Genomic DNA, 12,978 nt, shown 5'->3' on the forward strand with positions numbered 1-12,978 from the left:
TCTGCCTGGAACACCAAATGGGTTATAACTTCTATCTTTAGCGTCAAACTAAAAATAACTTGGTTATCTTGGTTGTCGGCTAAATCACTGCTGTTCTCAGCATGGCTTCTTATAGAATCGCTTTGGCCACACTGGGAGTGGTAACAGTTGTAAACTGTTGTGCTAGTAATGTTCTAATAACCTGAGTTCAGGGCAAAGGCATAAGTACAATTTGTACTTATTTGTACTTGTCCAGGAACCTGTTTAACCAAAAATATTGTTACTATACATAGGGGTGTGAAGAACACTCTGACTACTTGTGTGAGGGTAATAGGATTTCTGTGGACTTTTCAAAATCTAGGATGCGACCATTACAATCAGCTATTTGAAAACTATCGGTAGACTTCCTTCTTCAGATTGTGCCATGGCCATTACATGTTTAGCTATTACCTGAGCACAGGCAACATTCTCAAAATCCTTATCTGCAAAAGGGGAGGAGGTGCATTTAATACCATATAAATGGAGAATTCCAGATCTATGTACCTAAACACTCATTAAAACTAAAACATACTGCATGTGAGCCAAGACTAAGGTACTCATGTTGTAAAAGGATGCAACAAATCACTGCGCTGAATGCAGAAGAAAATTTTATTGATAAAACTGACCTTGAGATTTGATGCCATTTACCACAAAAAAGTATAATGCTATTATTTCACCAGGCAGCTAGTGGTGTTTCTGCCCTACTTGCTCCTATGTAAAAAGGTTATTGAAAAATACCAACATTTGTTACTAGACTTTTCACAAGCTCCCAGTGATCTCATGAGGAAACCCTATCTCAGCTAGAGACAAGCTGTGCTTGATCAGCAGAGATAAATTGGACTTCTTGTTTTCTACTGAGGTACCCTCAGTTCCTTCCTGCTGTCTGGCACTACTTATGAGAAAAAACAAATAGGCTTGTGGTTTCCATTGGCTCAGTCCTGCAATCCTTAAAATAAAACCTTTTATTATGTACAGACAGCTAGACTTGTAGGACAACTGTCATTGCTATGTGCTGTGGAATGGTAATGGTTTAGGATGGTGACCAGGCATGCTGAGGAAGCACAGCCTAAGTCAATCTACATCCACTTATTTCCATTGTGGTTCACAAACCCTGGCATGGGTCTCTGTGATGTAGCAGGCACTTTGCTGAATAATGCATTTGTGTCTGGTACTTTCATTATCTTTCTGCTCATCCAAAGACATAAAGAATATGAAAATACAGATTATTTTTAAAATTTTCCTTCTGGTATTGCAATTTTAATAATTGGCTCAAGCAGTGATGTTAGACCCAAATAGTGAGGGAAGAAGGACAGCCTGGCAGGTCAAGCCCAGAAATGTCCTTCAGAGCTGAAAATATTTCTGAAAGAGTAAAAATGGGCACCATTCCCTCAGGGAATCCCTTTTTTAATCCTATCTCAACCACCAGCTTCCTCTCAACCAAAGCCCATCCCTTGCCTCTATGCTTAACTCCTGAAATGGTGGGCAAGCTCGGAAACTTGTATCAGTTGAAGACCACAAGACATCAGAATGTGCCCAGGCTGTATAATGCTGACAGTGAGCTGATTTGAATACCGAAGCCCTACACCTAGCTCTGCTGAGTCCCCAGATGAAGTGCTGAGCCATCTTCCAGATGTGTGCCAGGTAATTAAACACCTTTCTGTGTGTGGCACTGCCCTGTGCTACCTATGCATACTGCCAATACCACAACAATGAGAGGTGCACATAGACTGATAAACACAGGAACATGCACAGACCATTGGTGCACTTGGCTCTTTTGGTCCAACCCTAAGAAAAATCAATTTGTTTTATTTAGTTGATGCAGGAGTTTGTGGTCTCATACAAGAACAGTTGCAGAATTGAAGTTATGATGACTTTCTTTTTATGTGAATGTTTAACAGAAGAACTCTAGAAAATAACAAAGGTAAGCAACCACTGGTTCTTCTGACCAGTTCTTCCTAGCTCACTTTTCATTCTAATTAGTGCAATAATTTAACTAGGATAACTGTTCATGAATTTTTTGTGTATGCATTTTGCACACTCACCCCTCCTTCTGTCTCTGACCTCATTTAGATGGCTCCAAGTTTGTGCACATTCCTTTTATCAGATTTAACCAATGTGTGTCATGTGTCAGTGGGAAGAAAATTCTGTCTCCATATTCTCAATATTTAACAAAAAATTTTTGAAATAACCATAAAGCACACATGCTGCCACAACAGAGAAGAGCAGAGCTCAGCAAACTAGGAGAAGTTCTATCTACAGTCTGGATTGAATGAGATAGAGAAATCTTCACATACTACTTGAGTCAGTGCCTGAACTAAAAATGGGCTGTTTGGTTCCATAAGTTTATCTTATAAATTGGTATTTTGCTTTTTCCAAGAAAATTATAGGTCTACCTTGACTTCAGCAAGGCATTCAACATGGTCTCCCACAGCATCCTCATAGGGAAGCTTAGGAAGTGTGGGTTAGATGAGTGGGCAGTGGGGTGGATAGAAAACTGGTTGAAAGACAGAGCTCAGAGGGTCGTGATTAGGGGCACAGAGTGTAGTTGGAGGTCAGTGACGAGTGGTGTTTCCCAGGGGTCAGTACTGGGTCCAGTCCTGTTCAATATATTCATCAATGACCTGGATGAGGGGATAGAGTGCACCCTCAGCAAGTTCGCTGATGACACAAAGCTGGGGGGGGTGGCTGACACACCGGAAGGCTGTGCCACCATACAGAGAGACCTGGACAGGCTGGAGAGTTGGGCAAAGAGGAGCCATATGAAATTCAATAAGGGCAAGTGTAGGGTGCTGCACCTGGGGAGCAATAACCCCATGCACCAGTACAGGTTGGGTGCTGACCTGCTGGAGAGCAGCTCAGCTGAAAGAGACCTGGGAGTCCTGGTGGACAACGGGATGGCCGTGAGCCAGCAATGTGCCCTGGTGGCCAAGAAGGCCAATGGCATCCTGGGGTGCATCAAGAAGAGTGTGGCCAGCAGGTCGAGGGAGGTCATCCCAAATGGCCATTTTATAGTCTTACCGTTTCTAAAACGTCTTCAGATTTGTCTTGATTCTTCAGGTCCAGATGAGGTCTACAGAACAAGCCAAAGCCCACTCCAGAAGTCATCAGCAGAAGACCCAAGCACTAAGATTAAAATTTCTGTCCCCGGCTCTTTTTGAATGGTTTGAGCTTGACCTTTCTGACGGGAGCTTATACAGCCTGCTGCTCGCTGCATGGGGAGTGGGGATCTCTTGCTTAATGGAAATGCTTAAATCCAGCCTGTGTGTGCACTGGGAGATGCATGAGTATTTTGCAAGGAGCCAGCCCAGACAGGGCAGGGCAGGCACCGCAGCTCGGCCGGAGCAGTGGGGTGTCCCTGTGCAGCAGTGCCCCACGCTATGGGTCACTGGTGTGGGCAGCCCTGGGTGCCGGGAGTCACCCAGATGGGATCATGTGGACATGCCCAGCCTGCGCTGGATCACCTGCTACTGGAATGTCCCGGCCCCAAGCAACCTTGTGAGTCACATCAGCTGTTTGGGGTGGAAAAGTTAAGGAAGTGCTGAGAGTTCACTGATAAGCCCATGGGGTGGGGAGGTGGGATCTGGCTCAGCTTCTACAGGATGTTTTTCAGAGTCTGTGGCACATAAAACCAGCCCAATTGCATCCGGATCTAAGCCAGATATGGAAACAAGTCAGATGGGTTTTGCACGGTGCTGCATTTATAGGAGCAATTCAGCGGGTTTGGCTTGGTGCTGTGTCTTCAGCGGGTGATGATCTGCAAGGGTCTTTGCTGCTTTTGCAGCAGGTTACTCCCCTGCTTGGCCATCGGCTGCCAGCAGCCGCCGGTGAGTTGACTACAAGCCCCTCTTCCATCTGGATGCCTCTTGTAATGGATGCTTTCCAACTAGAAAGATACAAACGTGTCAGTGTATCACACGCAAAAGACAACTGCACACTCACTGCCACTTCTTCCATTGTTGGCATTGTAAAACACAGCCAGTTATCCACATCATAAAAAGGAGGAAAATAGTATCAAAACTGCAGTATTAGGTCACACTTCTCTTTTAAGGAGAAGTTTTATTTTAATTTTACTGTGGACAGCAGGGTTCTGTGTTGATGCTATAAGTGAATATTTTTTCACATATCTAAAGCATAGATAAACTGTGGAACTTACTCCAACAGGAAGTTACAGAAACCACAAATATAAATGACTTAAAAATGACAAATTCAAATTTAAGTGACTTATCAGTGCCCGTTAAGTATCCTGACCCAAATGTAAACTCCAGCTAAGCATGCTCCTAAACTAGAAAGGGAGGAGTTGTGTGAAAGAAACATTGTGTAATTGCTATGCTTTTAATTAGCTTTTCCTAAGGTGACACCTCTGATACCTGATACTGGACTAGATGAAGCCTCACTCAGAATGCACAGAATTTTAAATATTTGACCTCTCATGTAATAATTTTACTCTTTCCAAATTTTGTCACGTAAGACACGTGCTAGCAATGTTCAGTATGTGTTCCAGGTGAATGCCAAGCACGATTTTGCTGAAAAGACACCTTTGCCCATGTCCTGCTTTCAAAGGGATTTTAGTGAGATGTCTGTGGGGACTGAGCTTGGTTAGCATCATTCAAAAGTTTTGCCACTGGCTTTTCTTCTCATTTGTCCAGGAAAAAGACTGAACTCACGCCAGCTAAGATCACCACCCTTCAGAAAGTGGTGTCAGAGACCTTATTGTGCTGTGAAGCGATACAGAGTCCACCTAGCTCTCTGGAAAAGCATAGCTGGGATTTGAGAAGGTCTTGCAGGGTTAGCAAAAGATGATACAAAATGGACTTCAGTTTCTCTAAGCCCGTGCTACGCTCTTACATGGAAAATAAGACTGCAATGACGAAGTCCTGGAGAAGGAATCTTCCTGCACCACCTTTGGGAGGCCAAGGGACTCTTCCACCACTGATACATTTGTTAGGTGTGACAAAGGGGGAAGCAACACACTCTGATGTGCCAACTGTATCGCTTATGTGCTGCTTCAAAGAAATTGAGAGAGGTTGCGAAGGTAATGTATGTATGTCTGTATGTAACAGAATGTATGTAACAGAAAAATTAATCAGTATTTATAACCATAGAAATAGATTTCTGCTAGTTATTTCTAATAAACCTGGAATTATTTTAACAGATTTATGTTGTTATTCATAAGTAATATAAGGCAAAGTGATTTACACAAAACTTTCAACTCGGTCCTGTCATTCATGGTTGCACAGTTCAACCTTTTATCTAGTGGACAGTTACAATGGACACTGTACCAAAGGAGAAGTGCCCAGCTCTGTCCCTGGGAAGGAAGCGCCCCTGCAGCAGCCCGGGATTGGGAAGAGGGAATTGTCAGCAGTCTCCTGGACTGCACAAACCAGTAGATTGAGGGACGTGACTTATCAGACCTCATCCAGGACACTGGATTCAGTTGTCCTGTGCTCTAACCCAGCACAAGAAGGACCTCAATAAGCTGGAGTGAGTTCAGTGGAGAAACCCCAAGCTGCTTAGGGTCTGGCATGCACGTGCTGTGAGGAAAGGATGACCATGCACGAGTGGAGAAACCTCCAGAGATGAGATGTTCTCACTTCAGCCCATGTTCACAGTTCACATTATTGGCTTAGCAGAGGGAGGAAGCCCCTCTACTCACCCTCTCCATTTTCATGTCTGTTTGGTCCAGTGATGACAGAAGCTATTTCTGTTTAGCTGAGTTGAGGGTTATCTGCTGGTTATCCAGTTGATAACGAGTTGTGAAGACCACAAAAAGTTCATTTTTGATTAAAAGGAAACGAAGCTTTTAACAGAACACTGCTTTTCTGAAGCAACACAATTTCCCTCAGAGCTATTTTCCTTCCAGAGGCTGGGGTTGGCTGACAGGCTGACAGGTCCTGTGATTGGGACTGCTGGCTCCTGTTGGCTTCAAGCAAAATCAGCCGTTAAGATGTCCATGTTGCATTCTCATTTTAAAAGCAATGACAACCTATACACCTAAGCCTTCATTCACTTTACAGCTTCCGTGGAGATGGCACAGAGGAGGCTAAAATCCTCCAAAGGGGAGAACACAACTGAATGAAGTCTCATGTATCTTAGCTGTACAGTCTAATTACTGAATTCTTGTGTAAATAGGAGAAGCAGCTGTGCCCTGCACACTAATGAGAGACATCTGCCCAGTTTTGGAAAGAAATGTCATAGTTCCTGCTTTCAGTCAAAACCAGATTGACCTACTTCATTCGAAAGACCTGTTGAAATCACAAACTGTCCCTGACCACAGCACCTATTTTCATAGTGCCTTGTGGGACGGTACTGACCCTCTGCTATGTGCCAGCCACCTCGGTGGTGCTGTGCTGGGAGCCCCGACCTCCATGGGAAGGACCCAAGGCCTGGTGGCTCCCTGCTACCACTTTTCCCTCTATAAAGAGGTGACATAAAAACGACGAGACAGTCCATGTCCAGCGGTCTGAAGAGACTGCATCTGATGCTTCCCTCATCTTCGGTCTGCTTGCTGGGTGACTGCAAGACAGGTTTGCTGCCTTGACCTCTCTTGCTGCCCCAGGAGACAGCTGTTTCAAAATGCTTCATGTAGAGGTACCCAGCTTCTCCCACTGGCTCCATCCAGATCTTCTCTGTGAGGCCTGCATATCTCCAGGAAAGCATCATGATCACCATGACATGTCTGCCAGGACTCGTGTCCTCTTCTGGTTATAGACCAAAGCCATTCTAGTCCTGGGAGATGAAGGCTTTCAGCATTTTAGGGGTACAGACTCTAACATTTGTGATGAAAGAACCAACTAGAAAAATTACTGAAGGTGAAATAACTCACCTATGTTCAATCATTAATTAATTTTTAAAATAACTTGGCACTTTTTGGTTGTTAGATCTCCATACTCTAGGGGTATTCAGAGGCTGTGGTCTGCCTATTAATACTTCTCTACTGTCAAGCCAGCAATGATAACCATTAGTTTCATGTTATAATGTACTTTTAAAAAATCTGTATTGAAGCTGAATGATTTTGTAATGAGCTGGTAGCACTGCACCCTTTGATGCAGCTTTGTGCATTACCTACATCACTTTAAATTTAATGTGCTTCATAGTCTAAGCAGCCGTGATCAGACTGTGAGACGATGCAGCCAATAGACTTCCATTCCGAAAGGACATTTAAGGAACAAGATTGCCACCAAATATGACTTTGGAGAAAGGGTTTCTGAAGGAAAATGTGAGCAACTGACAGGTGGATGCCATTTTATAAGTGCTCTTTTTCTAATATTCTTATATTCTAAAATTAAGCACGTAGAGTGCAGGCTCCAGGTTGGGAAAAGAATTGCTAAGTTTCTTGGCAATACCACTAGGGATTGGTGGAAGACATCACACATTGCACTTTGATTTCTTTAAGTCTACAACAAACTCTTACACGTGACAGGGCTTTAAAAGACAAGTGTTAGGAAGGAGCCCTCTGGAGATCCTCTGTTTAGTTACTAGCATGTGAAAGAAGAGGTCAAGTTTATTCTTGTGGCTTTAAACCAGACTGTTTTACTAGAGGGAAAAGCAACATTAAAATTGTTCAGCCATTTATAATGCTAGTCAGATGGATTATGCAACCTTCTAGGGTACTGCAGTTCAGCAAAGGTCATTGACGGGCTGGTTTGAAGGAGCCCCATCTCCATACTTAAACATTTGTTGCTGGCTCACAGGCTGGTGTCCATCAACTCACAGGAATGTAAAACTAAGAAAGCAATTCACTCTGTGTCCAAAAAGACTAACATCTGAGTGATGCATCTCTTTCCTCGGTGGTTCTGCCAAGCCCTGTTCTGCTCTGTGCAAGCCCAGGGTGGTGTTTTCGGGGATGATCCAAGCCATGCCAACAATGCAGTGGGAAGCTCAGAGCTCCTTGGATACCTTTCCTATCAATGGCTGAAACTATTAAATCACTGAAAATCCCATCTCATTTTCCTCAGCTTTGAGCTGAGGTGCTCCACAGTGACTTGATGCAAACGGGTCAATGCTTACATGCCAGTTAATCTCTCCTGGGTGGAAACAGTGTCTTTGCTGTGTGCTGTGATGCCCATTTGTATGTGCGTCTAAGACTGCTAAGGACACATCCTGTATTTCTGAGCGTGCAGAACCACGTCTCTGTGGTGGGGTTTTCTGGGGCAGAATTTTCCTGTCCCTCTGAAAATGGAAAAGGATTTGCAATACTCATGGTGCTAAGGGCATCCTTCCTTATGCCCTTTCTACTTCATACTTCTTACATGAAGTGCCTTCAAATTTTGCTATTTGAATTTTAGCTTGTAATCTTTACTGGATTGGTCAATGTAGTTAAAGCATCCCTATAGCTGAGTTAAGGGTTGTTGTATAATGACAACATATGACCAAGAGACAGCACTTTAGTTATATGTCAATTAAATTTTACAGTGATTGCAGGGTCGTCACAGAGGCAAATTTTCTTTTAAAAATGAAGCCAAGACTAGAGTAGCATGGGTCATGTGTTCATCTTTTATATCCATAATGTTTAATGCAAAATTAGTAAAATTTAAAGAAATTGAATGAACTTTGTAATAATACAAGAAACAAAAATGACACTGCCAGGGTTCTCCCTCCTGACACCCCTTTGTGTTTTGGTTTTCATTAGTATTTCATAGCAAATATCTTACTAGTGGCAAAGACACAGATATTGTGTTAGAGGAATGACCCCTTAGTTCTGTGTTCTGTCCCAGAAGGATGGAGGAGTGTCTGACGCTATGTGAGGCTTCAAAAGAAAGGTAATAGTACTGACCCACCTAAGAGTTTTATCAACGTGGGGCTATCTGATTTCATAGCACTGCTGAATCTGGCATCAGCAATTGCTCTGCTTTTAGTTCTTACATGTACAACTAAGCAAACAAACAGACAAACAAAAAAATATAGAGGGGAATTACAGCTTTGATTCTTCTTTTTCCTCCCTCCTTGAATGACACAGTGCCAAAGAGTGATCTGGTTCTGCGACATTGCTGAGAATCCCTCATTTCTTTTTTTTCAGGAGAAATAGGATTTGGTAATAGCAATAGGTATGCAAAAAAGGAGGTAAGTGAGCAGATGTGCAGAGAAAATCACTGGGCAGAAACCTCCCCCTTGGGCTACTAAACATATTGTATATGAACTCTGCATAAAAGCTCTGTATCCCTTGGCTCTCTGATAGCAATTACGACCAACCTGAAACCAAGCAGCTTAAAAGACTGCTCAGCAGCTGCGTTTGCTCAGCATTCCCAGAGGCAGCAGTGAGTCAGTGGAAACAGACCCAGACTGTGTGACTTTGCGCAGCCTTCTGCTCACAATTACAATCAAGACGGATGGGAGACACTTCCGTGTTTTTTTTTTTTTTTTCACCACAGAGGGACCCTCTGGAGACCACACAAGCACTGGTGCAATTACATTACAGCAGGTCAATAGCAGGACAGAAAACTGTGGTTAATGAACAATTCAAGATCAGCACCAGTCAATGCAGTGAAAAAGAAGGGATGCAGAACTATGAGTAGAATTGTCTGAAAAATATTGTCCAGAAGGTTATATTTCCATAGAAATGTCCCTTTTTCACCCCTTTTCCCTGACATCCCAGACAAAATCTATGCTACAAATGTCTACATGTCTCCGTATTTAACTCCAGCACAAAACACAATGACTGTAAGAGGAGGTTGATACCAAACCTAATATAATAATGCCTTTAGATTGCACTACATCTAAACAGCAGCCACAGGAACGACTGCAGTACCCTAGCATAGGTATAACACCGGTCTGAACCAGGCTGAGTAGCAACAGCAGGCTGGCAGGGCTTGTTTAGTCAGCTTCGGTTGTGGTGTTTTCTTCTGAGTTTTGAGCTGCTGCAGTTGGACTAGCACCATGACCAGGAGTTATGTAGGTAAAAGACAATGTGGGCCAAGAATGACATATCAGCAGTGCTGGTTTAGGGCAAGTGAGATTATGACCCTTAAGTCTCATTGGCTTGTCACACTGGCACAAATGGAAATTAAGATGCTTTCCCAAATTAGCATCCACAAGAGAAGAACTGGATTCACAGTGTCCAAGTCTCATCACACTTTGCTCTTGAACAAGAGTTCAGCAGGCAGCTGAAACAGTTTCCAGTGGAAATCAAGTCTAACATCAACTACCATTGCTCTGGGATAGTCTGTCCAAGGCCTGTAGTGTAATATCCATCTGACAGCTCCACCAGCTACCATGTCCGGTTAAGATCCACTATCCATCCTGGTGTGGGTACTTTACTGTCATGAAGTGAATACAGCCAGACTCAGCTGATCTCAGCTGTTAACGGGGACTGGAAAGCAACAAAAGTGGTCCAGCTGTTGTAGATGTTGCCCTGGAAGCACTGCATGACGCTACTAAGGACTTCAGGGAATGGGGCATCTGTAGTCCACGCAGATGAGGGAGAAACAAAGGACATTAAAGATATCTATCATGAGAGAAGTTCCACAGCTCCAGAAGTTTTCCCAGCACAGCATGACTCCAGAGGAAAACAAAAGTGGAGTTCATGTTCCAGCATGGGGCAAAAAATGCATGCCAAATTACTCAGGCACAGCTGGTCACCCCGTGTTGCCCGAATATTCTCTCCAGGACAGCAGTACAGCAATGGCATGTGTCAGTGATGAGTATAGGTTTCAAGATAACACAAAATGTCACTCAGTTTCTAGATGTAGCACAGCTACATCACATGGGGACAACAGTGATGCTAGTTTGAAGAGTTCCTATGTGCCCTCTCCCTGACAACCCAAATCTGGATGCTTGTTTACTACCCCAGGCCACAGTGCATCATATTTTCAGTTGCATCATTTGTTGGCTACCTTGTTCCATGGGGTTTCTACTGGGACAATTTCCATCGGCTAGCTGAATAAACTGCCCAACAGCAGTGGTGTATCAACATGCTAATATTGCCAGGGAAGTGGATTTCAATCAAGACAACTAACTGTTAGGGGGGCTTTGGGAAGACATTGTAGGGGTAAAATTAGTAGTTCTTGGTACAGAGAGACAATCACTGCTGGTAGCAAAGACGCTGCTGAACATGCTGCCTTTCCGTTGACACGCCTGCCTATGTCAAATATCCCAAATAAGACTCAGTATGCAACTTCAAATGAGTCAGCAGGGCTGTCATCGCTGAAAGGCTATGGTTGCAGGGCCTGTAGGCAGACCTGGGGTAGCTTTCATTTTACTGCTGCTGAAAGCAACTGAAATGCTGGACCGTAAGTTCCAGACCAGACTGGGAATCTTGTGGGATGCTGTACGCATAGAGCACATCCCAGTCCTGGCTATTGGTGGCGTTGCTACTGGCACCCGAATGGATGAGGAAGGTCTGTGTGTGCTGCAGTCACGTATCATTCTGACTGCAGAGGAGACTTGCTCTAAATCTGCCTGTGCTCCAGATCACAAACGCATCTTTTCTTTCCTGGTCTTTTTGGTGTCAGAGCCAGGAGAAATCAGGCTGTTTGGTCACTAAATTCTTTGAGGCACCCAGAAGAGCACAGTGTTTATAGTATGCCTGCTCCTTAAGAACCCAGCAGCGACCTGTTTTGGTTGAGAGCTTTAGATATTAAACAGCAGCATCCCTGAGCAGCTGGTGAAGGGGAGGCTGCTCTCCCAGCCCCTGCAGCGTCTGAAGCCAGCTTTCGTCTGCTTCGCCCTCCCGCTGCCTTCCCTGCTCTTGCCGTCTCCGCTGGGCAGTGGCCCAGTTTCCACAGCAGGAACAGGGAGAGCCCCTCTGCAGTCTAGCCTGGAAAATCTAGTCTGGAAATTCGGATGGATGGGTTGTATAAACTGCTGTCCTAATATTACTGCATTGGATAATTACTGCTAATGCATGTCTTCCTATAGCACAGTGACATCTACAGTCCATGTTTAAAATGAGGATAATATTTTACTGTCATATTGTTATGCACTTTAGGTCTGTTCTGCTTAAAAAGAAACGCTGGCATTGCCTACGATACCTAAGTGCTGTACTGCAGGATGCTGCCAACGTCGTGTGCTCAAGTTGTGGACCAGCAGGACACGAGCCAGCTCCAGCCTAAAAGCCGTACGAGTTGTTACTGTCATCCTGAGCCTGTCTTGTGATTACGCTTCCCGTAATAAATATACAAGGCCTCTCTTGCCTGTCCCAAGCAGGCCCTTCTTTTCTTTGTGGATGCATCAATGTTCAGCTCTTGTTAGTGTCTGTAATGTGTCTCAGGCCTTCGGCCATCACTTCCACCCCCTGCTCTTTGGACATTTTTGAGGCAGCCCCATTAGATGTATTTTCCTTCCAGTGCTTTATCATTCCCAGGAAGCTTTTTTCCTTCCAGTGCTCCTGGGACAGTCAACCCCTCTCTGCATATCTTCCTGTACCAACTTTTCCTCCCCTCTTTCATCTGTCTAAACTTAACTTCTTGTCTTGTTTATTTAGTGTTAACCCATTAGGCTGGGCTTTTTCCCAAGTTGTTTTGAGCCATCTGTCATGCTTTTTGCTCTATAAATACATAGTCAGATCAAAATGTCATCTATGTAAACTTTAGCACATTGAGCTGTTTAAAATACAAATACAGAAAAATCTTGTGGTTTTTGGTGAAACACCTGGAGATGAACCAACTGAGACCATGGTCTGAGACACAGACAGTGAGTGTTGAAACAGTTGGATGAGGGAGATCTCTGAAGACCTTAGATGTGGGTGCACTTTCCAGCTCTGTTCTGACCTCATATCAAATTGAGGACAGGAAAGTCAACATTTTCCTCTCCACCTTCCATAGCTTGGTCTCTCAGAGGTCTCCAGTCTTAACAGCAGGGAAACAGATACAGGGCTCAGGAATTTCCACAGACTGGATTTGCTATTTGAGATGCAGACAGTGTCTCCCAAAGGAGGTGCAGAATGAAAACAAGTAAGATGTATTATTTTCTTAACCCACCCGTCAGACTCATGCTGATGCATCAGCCATGGAAAAACCATGGATG

General features: G+C 44.0%; 1 long non-coding RNA gene across 1 annotated transcript; it reads left to right on the forward strand.

Moving 5' to 3' along the window:
* Positions 1-2,652: 2,652 nt before the first annotated feature.
* LOC141737697 (uncharacterized) lies at positions 2,653-5,171 on the forward strand. Its single transcript, XR_012585230.1, has 2 exons — positions 2,653-3,842; positions 4,665-5,171. It is a non-coding gene; the product is annotated as an uncharacterized LOC141737697 (long non-coding RNA).
* Positions 5,172-12,978: the final 7,807 nt, after the last annotated feature.

This window comes from Larus michahellis, chromosome 1 (assembly GCF_964199755.1).
Source record: "Larus michahellis chromosome 1, bLarMic1.1, whole genome shotgun sequence".
Classification (NCBI taxonomy): domain Eukaryota; kingdom Metazoa; phylum Chordata; class Aves; order Charadriiformes; family Laridae; genus Larus; species Larus michahellis.